This window comes from Lissotriton helveticus, chromosome 7 (genome assembly GCF_964261635.1).
Source record: "Lissotriton helveticus chromosome 7, aLisHel1.1, whole genome shotgun sequence".
Classification (NCBI taxonomy): Eukaryota; Metazoa; Chordata; class Amphibia; order Caudata; family Salamandridae; genus Lissotriton; species Lissotriton helveticus.
The window spans coordinates 1,037,264,150-1,037,276,625 of NC_136068.1; the positions used below are offsets into that span (position 1 = coordinate 1,037,264,150).

The 12,476-nt window shown below is 47.2% G+C and overlaps 1 protein-coding gene across 3 annotated transcripts in view; it reads right to left on the bottom strand.

Moving 5' to 3' along the window:
• ANAPC11 (anaphase promoting complex subunit 11) overlaps positions 1 to 9,219 on the bottom strand; it is a 75,481-nt gene extending 66,262 nt beyond the window's left edge. The window contains exon 1 of one of the 3 annotated variants that reach the window (XM_078653804.1): positions 9,140 to 9,219. The gene's annotated coding sequence lies outside the window, so the exon portion shown is untranslated. Of the gene's footprint in view, positions 1 to 9,065 lie in introns of all 3 variants that reach the window. The other 2 variants (XM_078653801.1, XM_078653802.1) reach the window with 2 other exon arrangements.
• Between the last annotated feature and the right edge of the window lie 3,257 nt (positions 9,220 to 12,476).

A 12,476-nucleotide genomic window follows, 5' to 3' on the forward strand; every position in this document is an offset into this window, starting at 1 on the left:
GCTTTGATGTGGTCGACCAGGGAGCTCCTTTTTGTGGGTCTCCTTCAGGAGTTGGTGTTATTGGTTATGGGAGGTCTTGAATGTGGCTCGGTATGTGAGTACCTTGATGGTGAACCATTTCTGCTCCGGTAGCTTACAGTTGCGTTTTGTGATTCTCAGTTGCGTGGTGTGCCAACTGTCCTGTTTGGAGGATCTCTTGAGTTTGGTGGGCTTGACGGGGCGACTGTGTCTGCGCAATCTGTGATCCAGGCGGAAATTTTCTTGACAGCCTGTTCTAGGTTGGCTGCAATGTCAGGGTAGGAGGTGTTGATGGAGTCAATCTACTGGCTCTCTCATACTTTGTTCCAGCTGAGATGTGGGGTGCTGGGCGGTTCGGTGGCGGTGAAGGCCTGTGATGATGAGGTTGACGATGGCGTGGTCTGTCTAGGTGAACTCGGTGACATGGCCATACTTGACTTTCGCTAGCCGTGAAGATGGGGTAGAGTGGGTGTCCTGCGGTGTGTGTGGGGTTGGTGACTAGTTGGTTGAGGTCGATGTTGTTTGTGCTTTCGAGGAGGTTGGCAGTGTTGGTGTCGTTGAGGTGATAATGTAGGTCTCCAAGGAAGATGTAGTCTTTGGAGTCAATGGCGAGTGAGCGATGAATTTGGGGATGGCGTCGCAGATACTGAGGCAAAGTCCTGGAGGTCTGTAGGCGAGGATGCCTGGACTGGACTCTGCTGCTGGCCTTTGCCTAACAACCTGTGGGCCTCCAAGAGCCTTACCTGAGGTCCTGTGAGACTTTAGAAGTTTACTCATGTGGGAGATTGGGATTCAAAAGTTTAATTTAGAAGGTAAAATCTTTGACCAGGACGAACCTTGTTGGTGTATCTGGCACGCACTCCATTGCGGTCAGCCTCAAAATGCACCTAGGCCTTAGACCATTGACTATCACTGGCTCTTGGTGCTACTTCTACTTCAAATTGTAATAAGTCAGATCTCTTGTTCCCCTGATTGGATTGTTGGCATTTGGTGCCATTTTGTGTATTAAACTTTATTTCTTTTATTTAGTTAGGGATTCTTATTGTTTTGCATTTTGACATTATTACTATTTTGGTACTGCATAAATATGGTACACATTACCTAAGTTACACCTGCATGCTCTGCGCCTTAGCTACCAGGGGGTTGAGCTCAGGTACATTTATTAATTTTGACGATTCACCCAAACTAGGACTGGAATTATTCCTTGAGGTTTGTCGTTATCAACCCAAACAATAATCCAATTTCTTACACTTTATTTTCAGAGGGTAGTGTACGCCTTAGCCCTACCGTGGCATCCCTGTCTGATAGTGTGCTGTTTTATCTGCATAAAATGTAGGGAGTGGACATAACAAGGTTTGGCAGTTGTGCCCTGGTAATTCAGAGGATGGCTAAGGTGCCCATTGGTTTTGCTACAAAAGTTAACTTGCCAGCTGTCTTGATGTCTTAACGTGCTGATCCTAAACTGGGGCTAAGGAAATTCAGCATGCAACTGTATGAATGAAAGAGAAGGTATTAAAGCAAGGATGCTAGGTTCGCCAAATTATGGGTGTGGCCCAGCCCCAATCATATGATTAGGTCCATCGGCAACAGACGGCTTGCTTAGCTTGTTTTAGTCACATTAAAAAGGGTTGTTTTTCAAGGAGTGAAATAAATGGTGTGTGCTTATTCTGCTAGATCTTGGACAATGTGGCTTACAACAGCAGAAATATGTGTATTTCTTTTGGCATCCACCAGAAATATTTACCTATGTGAATCACTCTAACATATAGTACTTCAGATAGCAGTCACCTGGCAATGGAGCTCTCCTGTATTGTTTAACTGTCCTATTCCTCCACTGCTCAGACGAAAGCCAAGTCCACTGGCAGCCAGATCCTGTCAGGATAAACGATTTGAAGTCCCGATCTGACAATTATCATAGCTGCCACATTTCCAGTTTGGTTATGTGTGATGTTTTAATTACAGATGAGTGATATTTCTGTGATTTATGTATGACTCTGAGTGACTCTTTATCATGAGTAGGACATAACAATCAAGTATATACAATTAGATAAGTTTCAGAAATTGCTGCTCTTCACTCAGTTAAGAAACGGTCTTAAAGCAGCAACAGCATGTTTGAAGTGCTTACCCAGCACAAAAACCTTCCAAAAGAAGTTTCACTTGGAATATCAACAATGAAGAGTTTCGCTATAACAAAGAAATATGGACATATATTGTGGACTTTACCAATGGTAGATGGCACCAATAGCATCTCTGTCAACCTCATGACTTAAAAATGTAGGTGAAGTTAGCCACTGAAGAGGGGGCTCTATTAATGTGAATGGAGAATGAGAACTTTTCAGAGGATGATATAGGTTTGAAAAGCGTGTGACCTCATTATGATGAGTGAATATAACTAAAAAGAGGGTGACTCGTCAAACGTGAGTGAATTGACAGATGTGCAATAAGCCCATCTCACATGAGGTAGACATAAAGTGAACATGGTTTGCTATATTTGGTTTACTTCATTCTAACATTATACAGCCCAGTCCCTGCTGAGCAAGATAATTCCCATGAGTATATGGGTGTCCAGCATTCAGACAATGAGTTGAAAAAACAATGCAGTACTGTTAAATGCATAATAATATATGTACATATATAGCCCGCCCGAGGTGCAAGTTCTGACACGTGATTTGAGGAAGGGTTGAGTCTCTCGCATCTACTGCTCACTCACCAATACCCCTAACTCGTTTTCCCTACTCCGAGAGAAATGGGAGGGCTGGCTTGGGGCTCTGGAGAATGAGGATTGGAGGGACGCCCTGATGGCCCCTAGGACGATTGCGGCATCGGCGGGGCTCCGCCTGGTCCAAGTCTATTTTCTGCACGCCGCCTAACTTACACCCCTGCGTCTCCACCGCGTTGGGCTTCGGCCTGACGCCCACTGCTCCCACCCTCATGCTGATTTCTACCATATGGTGTGGTTGTGTACTGCGATACAGGGGAATTGGGAATCTTTAACACAAGACCTGACAGGGGTCCTGAGCTGGGAGGTGCTTCTTGATCCCATACGTGTTGGGCATCACCGACGGATTGGACGGCTCCAGGGCTGAGAAGCTCTTTCTCAATACAGCGTTGGTGGTTGCCAAGAGGGACATTGCTGCTCACTGGCTGGACACTGTCCCACCCACTCTAGGGTGCTAGTGCAGGAGGGTGGATTGGTGTGCTGCGCAGGAGCGGCCTCTATATGTAGCCAGGTGGTGTCCTGAGAAATTTTGCCGCATGTGGGGCAAATGGGTCAGGGTAATCGACGACTGAGATTGAGTAGTCTGCTCTTCAGATACACGTGGATATGCTATTATTGATTTCCTTGTGTAGCCTTGATGTCACTGTGATGTGTTTTTCTCCCTACTCTGACCATGTACAATGTAGCTCTGAATGGTGCAGTTTGTTGTTACATCCAAAACTCAATAAAATTGATTGTCAAAAATATATATATATATATGTACATAGAGTGCAATGTATGGTAACAAACTAACCTTTGAGAAGAATACTTCAAGTGAAACAGAGCCCAGCATTTATGGGCTGCCTACAACTGCTGTTGACTGTCACTGGCCCAACGGAAAGGAGAAAAGCTATGTAAAAAGGAGAGAGTGGATGGTGTAGAGAAGGCGGGCACTTAACACTCCCAAGGCAATGCAGGGGCAGAGCCCACAGACAGGTGTACGAAGCAAGCTGCAACTTACTCTAAAAACTGTTTTATAGTTCTCCGGGTGAAGTGCCAATACCTCTACCAAAAGAAGAAGCCTCCTCTCATTGCCCTCTTCCTGCGGTGCAAGCATCCCAGAGCTGCAGCATGGGATCATGCCTCTCCGGCAGAACCCAGAGCGTCCACCTCCCACCCTTCCGATCGTGGCTTCTTCCGATCCGAAGCCACGACATCATCTGCGGCGTCCCCCCAGGGCTCATCCCTCAGCCCGACGCTGTTCAACGTCTACACGGGCCCCCTCGCACAAGGGGCCCGCTATCACGACCTCAACATCATCTCCTACGCCGACGACACCCAGCTCATCCTCTCCCTCACCAAGGACCCACACACCGCCGAAACCAACCTCCACGAGGGAATGAAGGCCGTCGCCGACTGGATGAGGACCAGCCGCCTGAAACTGAACTCGGACAAGACGGAGGTCTTCATCCTCAGACCAATCCCCTCAGCCTGGGACGACTCCTGGTGGCCGACCACACTGGGAACAGCACCGACACCCACCGACCATGAACACAATCTAGGATTCATCCTCAACTCCTCCCTCTCCATGTCTAAACAGGTCAACGCTGTCTCCTCCTCCTGCTACAACACCCACCGCATGCTCCGCAGGACCTACAAGTGGATCCCGACCTAAACAAGAAGAACAGTGACACAGGCCCTCGTCAGCAGCAGACTGGACTACGGCAACACACTCTACGCAGGAATCCCAGCCAAACACCTATGACGACCACAACGCATCCAAAACGCCTCCGCCCGACTGATCGTCAACATCCCCCGCCGCAGCCACATCATCCCCCACCTGAGAGACCTACACTGGCTCCCCGTCGACAAGAGGATCACCTTCAAGCTCCTCACCCACGCACACAAAGCACTTCACAACGCCGGACCAGCCTACCTGAACAGCAGACTCAGCTTCTACACCCCCACGCACCAGCTCCGCTCCTCCAGCCTCACCCTCGCCGCTGTCCCCTGCATCCAACGAACAACCTCCGGCGTCAGATCCTTCTCCTACCTCGCCGCCAAGACCTGGAACACCCTCCCTACCCACCTACGCAGACCCAAGACCTACTCGCCTTCAGAAGACTCCTCAAGACCTAGCGGCACCCCCCTCCCCTCAGCGCCTTGTGACCCTCGTGGGTAGTAGCACGCTTTACAAGTACTCTGATTGATTCACCCTCATAACCCCCACGTTGTAAAACCTGATATTCCACCCAAAGGATGTTCAGCTCTTTATGATGCCCTGTGTACATCTGGATAGTTAAGAGAGATTGAGGGGTAGGCAGTGTGTACATCTGGCACAGACACAGAATTAGTTTTAAGGTATGTGAAGGGGTGCTTTAGGGTGCTGGCACCCCCCATGAAATGGAAATAGAAAAAGTGCTGTACTCACTATCCTAGAATAACTGCTTCCTAATCAGAAATGATAGCACTCCCTCATTAAAAGTATTAAACCATTGCTGAGAAGTAAGAACTCTCCCAGGCACATTAAAGAAATGCAGGCACTGCTCTCAACCCGCACACACTGTCATCCACACAATGATGGTTAACTGCAGCTACCCTGAAAGCAGTAGGTCACAGAGTATCTGTGAGAAGCCTAGGTGTGAATACCTTCCTACACTCAGTGCAGCTGCGGGGCTGCACTGAGGTTTGTCCCACAATTTGCAAGTGTATACTGTGGTGTGGACTCAACATTTCTTGAAATGTTAAAAAGTGCTATACTTATAGGTTTTAACCTATCATGAAAGCTGATGTAATGATTTAGGAGATTACATCGCAGTCACTCAGGCACAGAGAAAATCTCACTCTTGCAATCTGTCTTTAGACTGGTTCTTGGTCAACACATATTTTGTATATTTGATCTCCTTCTCGGTTGAAGAGAACAGGTACACTTTGGGTGGGGGGTGGCGACAGACAAAAGTTTTAAATATCTACTGACCAGCTTTGCTGAACTCTTAGATAAACTGTATTCAGCGCTTGGGTTATAAACGGGCCTATTTGTAAATATTTGTCATTACCTTTGAACTCGAGTCTTAACTCCATCGCTGCTGCCAACGGCCGTCGCGTGCACTACCTCGGTAGTGCTGCGCACGTCCGTTGGCTGTCGCGGCCCCGCCCGCTCAATAGAACGTTCCGCACTAGCGCGGAACGTTCGTCGCAGCGGAGGGGTTAAGCATGTACTGGGAGATGGGAATATTATTTTAGTGGGCAGAGTTGCCAGTGTCATCTCCTCTTAGCCTGCTTTGATAGCTGCCCCCAGGATTTCACAGTCCCCGAGAAGTCCACACATCTCTGGTATGAGGAGTCTACAACAGATGACGTTCTGCTGCTTGGCAATGTAAATGTAATGATAAAAAGCCAGTCACCTGATCAATACCAGGAGGAGGCTCCAAGACTGTCAGCCCAGTTGTTCAGGGAAGGTAACCTCGAAACTGCTAATGCAGTTCAGGGAGAAGCTCCTGGTACCATGGTGTCACAACAACTATGGATCCCCATTACGATGCTGGTCGGACGAGCATCCGACCAGCATCATGTCGGTAATGAGACCACCCAATAAGGAGTTGGCAGTCCCGCTTCCAAAATTTGGATGCGACTACCTTGGCGGCGGTCGGAAAGTGTATATTTCCTATTGCGGCGTTTGCTGCGGGCTGCAGCACAAGCCGCAATAGGAAATATACACTTTTTAAACATCCATTTACTGTGTGGCAGGCACCACGGCATCATGCGGTGCCTGCCACACAATGCATGGATGTTTGGGGGCACATCAGGTGCCCCCCAAGCCTCATTGCTAAGGTCACCGGGGTACGGTCTGTTTCCGAAAGCCTTTCTTTGGCAGTCGGACGACCATAGAAAAGCTGTCGGAAACGTGCATCGTAATCCCCACTGTGTTGCCTGGCTCCCTGAGTAGTTGGAGCTTATCATAATATGGCGGTCGGACTGATGCCTCAAATGCCAGGCGGACCGCCACCGATAAGCATTCGGATGGCCTTCCACTCTACATCGTAATGGGACCTATATCATTAGTGACAGGCAGCACAAGCTGCCAAATAACACAGAAGCAGCTAGTCCGACCATCACAGAGAGGGGCTGACAGACTGTCGGCAGTCAGCCTGTATTTAATACAGTTTGCGTGACAATCTCTGGGCCTTTCAGTGATGTAACCAAAAAATTCTAATACATTAGTTAGTCTGACCTGAGATGTGTGGCACTTGGCAGGGCTGCACTAGATCCAGTCTGAAATTATTGGTGGGTGCTGGCCCAGGTCAAACAGGATTACTTTAGAAGCCCTCCCAGAGTCATTGGATGATCATCCAACTACCTTAGAAGTCATTTACACGTCATCAGACATCATCAAGCTCTTGAAGTCATCAGCAAGCTGCAGAAGCTCAGCCTGATGATTTGAGGATGACTTGAAAAGGAGTACCTGATGAGTTTAGTAGGTGTCATTATTCGTGATGATTTAAGGATGACCTGAACATTTGTATCTGCTGACTTCAGAAGGTGTCATTATTCCTGATGATCTGAGGATGACTTGTAAATGACTCTCCGATAACTTTACAAGATGACATTGTTCCTGATGACTTTGGGATGATTTGAAAATAAGCATCTGAATACTTCAAAGGTCCTATTGTGTTTTCAATAAGATGTTTTTGCGTCTGGTGATTTTAACAGGAATTGCTTGTCTATTTAACCGCATGAGCGCTAGCGGTTTTCCCGCTGTGTGCTGGGTTTTTAAAAAACCTGCGTTACATGACGAGCTCAGCTCGTCATCAGTGTACGACAGGCGTACCTCATGAAGAGCTGAGCTCGTCATCAGCATCGAAGGGGTTAAAGAGAACGTCCACCACTTTGGTTTCAGTTTTCCAGAAAAATGCTAACTGTTGGATATTGCACAATGAATTGCAGATAAACGTCTGACCTCCTGCAGCTGGGAGTCCCAAAACCCAAACACACCCTGAACCCCCAAATTAACCCTTGCACCCCAAAACCCAAACACACCCTAAACCCCAATATCAACCCTTGCACCCCAAAATCCAAACACACCCTTAACCCTAAAATTAACCCTGGCACCCCAAAACCCAAACACACCCTGAACCCCCAAATTAACCCTTGCACCCCAAAACCCAAACACACCCTGAACCCCAATATTAACCCTTGCACCCCAAAACCCAAACTCACCCTAAACGCTAAAATTAACCCTGGCACCCCAAAACCCAAACACACCCTGAACCCCCAAATGAACCCTTGCACCCCAAAACCCAAACACACCCTAAACCTCCAAATTAACCCTTGAACCCCAAAACCCAAACACACCCTAAACCCTAAATTTAACCCTGGCACCCCAAAACCCAAACACACCCTGAACCCCCAAATTAACCCTTGCACCCCAAACCCAAACACACCCTAAAATTAACCCTAGCACCCCAAAACCCAAACACCCTGAACCCCCAAATTAACCCTTGCACACCAAACCCACCCTAAAGCCTAATATTAACCCTTGTACCCTAAAGCCCAAACACACCCTAAACCTAACCCTGGCAACCCAAACACACCCTGAACCCCCAAATTAACCCTTGCACCCCAAAACCCAAACACACCCTGAACCCCCAAATTAACCCTTGCACACCAAACACAAACACACCCTAAACCCTAATATTAACCCTTGTACCCTAAACCCAAAAACACCCTAAACCCTAAAATTAACCTTCGCCCCCCAAAACCCAAACACACCCTGAACCCCCAAATTAACCCTTGCACCCCAAAACCCAAACACACCCTGAACCTCAAAATTAACCCTTGCACACCAAACACAAACACACCCTAAACCCTAATATTAACCCTTGTACCCTAAAACCCAAACACACCCTAAACCCTAAAATTAACCCTCGCACCCCAAACCCAAACATGCTCTAAACCCTTAAATTACACCTGGCCCCCCAAAAACACAAACCCACCCTCAACCTTAAAATGACCATGTACACCCTAAAATCCAAAAGCCCTACAAACCCCAAACTGTTTATGAATGCGGAATGCCGGGAGGCGCTGCTGTGATTGCAAATGATACTTTCTGTACCCCCAGGCTGCACTTCCTTCATAGAGTATTTCCATAAACACATAGTTTATTGGAATCCGATTGTTAGACTCATTAAACAACTGCGGACAGACCTGCTCATGGCCCGAGGAATAGGCAGTCAGGTCTTGCAAAGAAAAACAAGCTTTGTCGTCATGGTGACTGCCGAATTCACTCCATTACAATACTACAATAAAATTTTAGAAAGCACTGCTGCCTCGAACACAATGCCAAATTCACCTACTATAAACCATCAGTCTGCCGGCTGGCTGGGACTCGAACCGCAGGTCCTCAATGGAGAGCAGCTCTCTCACCTTTGCATATACCTGAAGCCGAAGGAGTTCATCTTGCAAAAACCTACGCACATCCGGGAGCGCCGGAAGTGACGTTTTTGTTCTGCGGCAAGAACGAAGACCGCCGTGAGTGCAATGGCCATAAAAGGGACAGATGGATTTCCGTCCCAGACCAGCTTCCTCATTTTTCGGAAAGCACGAGTTTTCATTAAGGGGCCAAATTCAGACGCAGCTCCCTGCATGTGTGTGCTTCGTACGTGTTATAATGAATGCCTGCGTTGCAATGTGTGTGCATTATGTGTGTTTGATGTTTGTCTGTATCAGCCTGCCTGCTTGTTTAATATGCACCTTTTGTGTTTGAGTATGTGTATTTTTGTGTATGTGTGACGTAGTGCGTGCCTGTGTAAGTTGTGGAAAATTACAAAAAGCCTAAAAAATGTGTTTTACAGCAAGTTCTTCACCGTAAGGAAAAATAAATGACTGCCCGTGTATTGTAGGTCCCATGTTGGTTCCAAGTGCACCTGCGTGTATTCAAGATTCTCGACCAAATGGAACAGTTTTCGATCTACTGAAAAGTTGTCAATCAAAGAAGGCTAAACACATTTATTTATGTGAATACTGTATATTGTTGAGCATTACTTGTGTCCTTGCAACTTGTAGTGAGCTTTCATTACTAAATGAATGTGTGCTCTATTGTTGAATCCTGGTCACGTTCCCCAAGCTGTGTAGTGTGCAGAGCAGCCCATCTTCTAAAATACTGGCAGTTTTCATGGATGCGTTTCAAAGCATAAGGATAAATGCTTCAAATAACTTAGCCGTTGTAATGCTGGTTCCTTATTTTGTTTGCTATTTGTGTAATTGAAAGGGCTAGTTGCCTGTGGCGATTGAGGTTTACGCCCTATTTAGGAAACGTAGTCCGACGCATTCCAACATCTTGCAATATCTACTTTCGCAAAACTGGCTGTCATTCTGGTTTCGTTCCATGTGTTTTTAACGCGTTTATATATATTATTGAGACAGGGCCAATTACGTATTCCCTGTTTGCGCTAATTTACCTTGACTGCTAAGATCTCTGTAAAAATGAAGCCGGTCTTGTTACATCTGCCACTATCGATCCCAGCCATATATTATCCAGTTACAACCTGACCTACTGCTAAAGTATTGAGGCAGAGGGATCGAGCCCTGAGATAAATCACATTAATATTTCCTATTAATTCCAACCCATTGGGTTTCAATCATGGCCAAGCGGCACTCGGCCCCAGGAGCCTGCGTGTCCTGGTGGCGGTGTTTACACAGCGGCTGAGACGCGGTAAATCATCTACCTGCCTTAATGGAGGATTATGTATTACCTCGAGCTGGGGTCTCGACAGGAGCTGCGCAGGCAGCATTTCCAACCAAGCATCCTGGCCCAATGCTTCTTTCTCTCCTCCCCCTCCCCCTCCCCCTCCCCCTCCCCCTCCCCCTCCCCCTCCCCCTCCCCCTCTCTCTCCCTCTCTCCCTCTCTCCCTCTCTCTCTCTTTCTCTCTCTCTCTCTCCTCTCTCGCTCTCCACTCTCTCGCTCCTCTCTCGCTCTCCTCTCTCTCCTCTCCTCTCTCTCTCTCCTTTTCTCTCTCATTTCCTCTCCTTTTCTCTCCTCTCTCTCTCCTTTTCTCTCCTCTCTCTCTCTTTCTCTCTCTCCTTTTCTCTCTCGCTCTCCTTCTCTCTTCACTCTCTCTCTTCTCGCCCTTCTCTCTCTCCTTCTCGCTCTCTCTCTCCTTCTCGCTCTCTCTCTCCTTCTCGCTCTCTCTCTCCTTCTCGCTCTCTCCTTCGCCCCCTCTCTCTCCTTCTCGCTCTCTCTCCTTCTCGCTCTCTCTCCTTCTCGCTCTCTCTCTCCTTCTCGCTCTCTCTCTCCTTCTCGCTCTCTCCTTCTCTCTCTCTTTCTCGCTCTCTCTTGTCGCTCTCTCTTCTCGCTCTCTCGCTCTCTTCTCGCTCTCGCTCTCTCTCTCTCCCCTTCTCTCTCTCCTTATTTATTTATTTATTAGTTTGACAGTTTTGTATAGTGCGAACAAGACCCTTGCGGGTATCAGAGCGCTTTACAGGCACATAAAGGTGATTGACAAATACATAAGAATATAAAGAATTAAGCAAATGCATTCCTGGTAAAAGTTAGCAAATAGTACATATCCACAAGTGTATATATAAGAAAGTTCAGGTGAATCTAGATATCTGGGGGCCATTCCTGAGAATGTACGATTATATGTTTTTTTCTTCAAGAAACGTTGTGGTTTAAGAAGAAGACTGTCAGAACTCCTAGTTGTTCTGCTACCACCCGATAGTACTAGTTTCTCCGCAAGGTATCTCCGTGTTTTTTGGTGCAATGCCTTGAGTCATACAGGCGATTTTCAAATGGATTCTGGCCTCAAAAGGTAACCAGTTAAGGGCACGAAGGTCGGGAGAAATGTGGCAGTTCCTTCTGGAGCCTGTGATGAGTCTGGCGGCTGTATTGATTGAGGCTCTTAGCGGAGCGGTTGTTGATCTGGTAAGGCCGCAGAGAGCGACACTCCCATAATCCACTCTGAGAATTACTAGGGCTTGGCTGCCTGTTTAAGGTCATTCGCGGGTAAGAATGGTTTCAGTCTTCTCAGGGTGTTCATCTGAAGATTGGCTCCTTTGGGTGCAGCGCTGATGTGTTTCTGCATGTTTAGATTATTGTCCAGAGTTATTCCTAGGGATTTCGAAGAATCAATAATGCGAGGTTGACCATCGAGTGCAGTTAGGTGCTGCATCCATTCACGGATCGTGTCTGTTTGTTTGGGAGGAGCGATGAGGAGGAATTCTGTTTTTAGTGTGTTAAGTTTTAGATGGTTGTTTGCCAGCCAGATCTGTGTTTTTTGTAGTGTTGAGTTAAGGGACTTGATGTCTTCAAGAGAGTCGACCTTAATGTAGAGCTGTGTGTCGTCAGCGTACATGTGATATTGGGTGTTTGAGGAGCTGAGAAGCTCAGTGAGTGGTTCCATAAACAGATTAAAGAGTGTCGGGGAGAGGGAAGATCCATGGGGTACTCCCAAGGTGACTGGGGTGGGGTTAGATAAAGATTGGTTGATCTTGAATCTTTGCGTTCTGTCTTGGAGGTTGGAAGTGAACCAGTTTAACACTGTTCCAGATAAACCCATTCTATGTTTTAGGAGTTCTAGTAGGTTGCTGTGTTTGACTGTGTCAAAGGCTGAGGATAAGTCAAGGAGGATTAACAAACAGTCTTTATTTTGATCCAGTATTTGTAGGGCGTCATCTATGATGTGGGTCATGGTTGATTCGGTACTATGCCCAGATCGAAAGCCTGATTGGAATTGATCCAGCAGATTGAAGTCGTCGATATGAT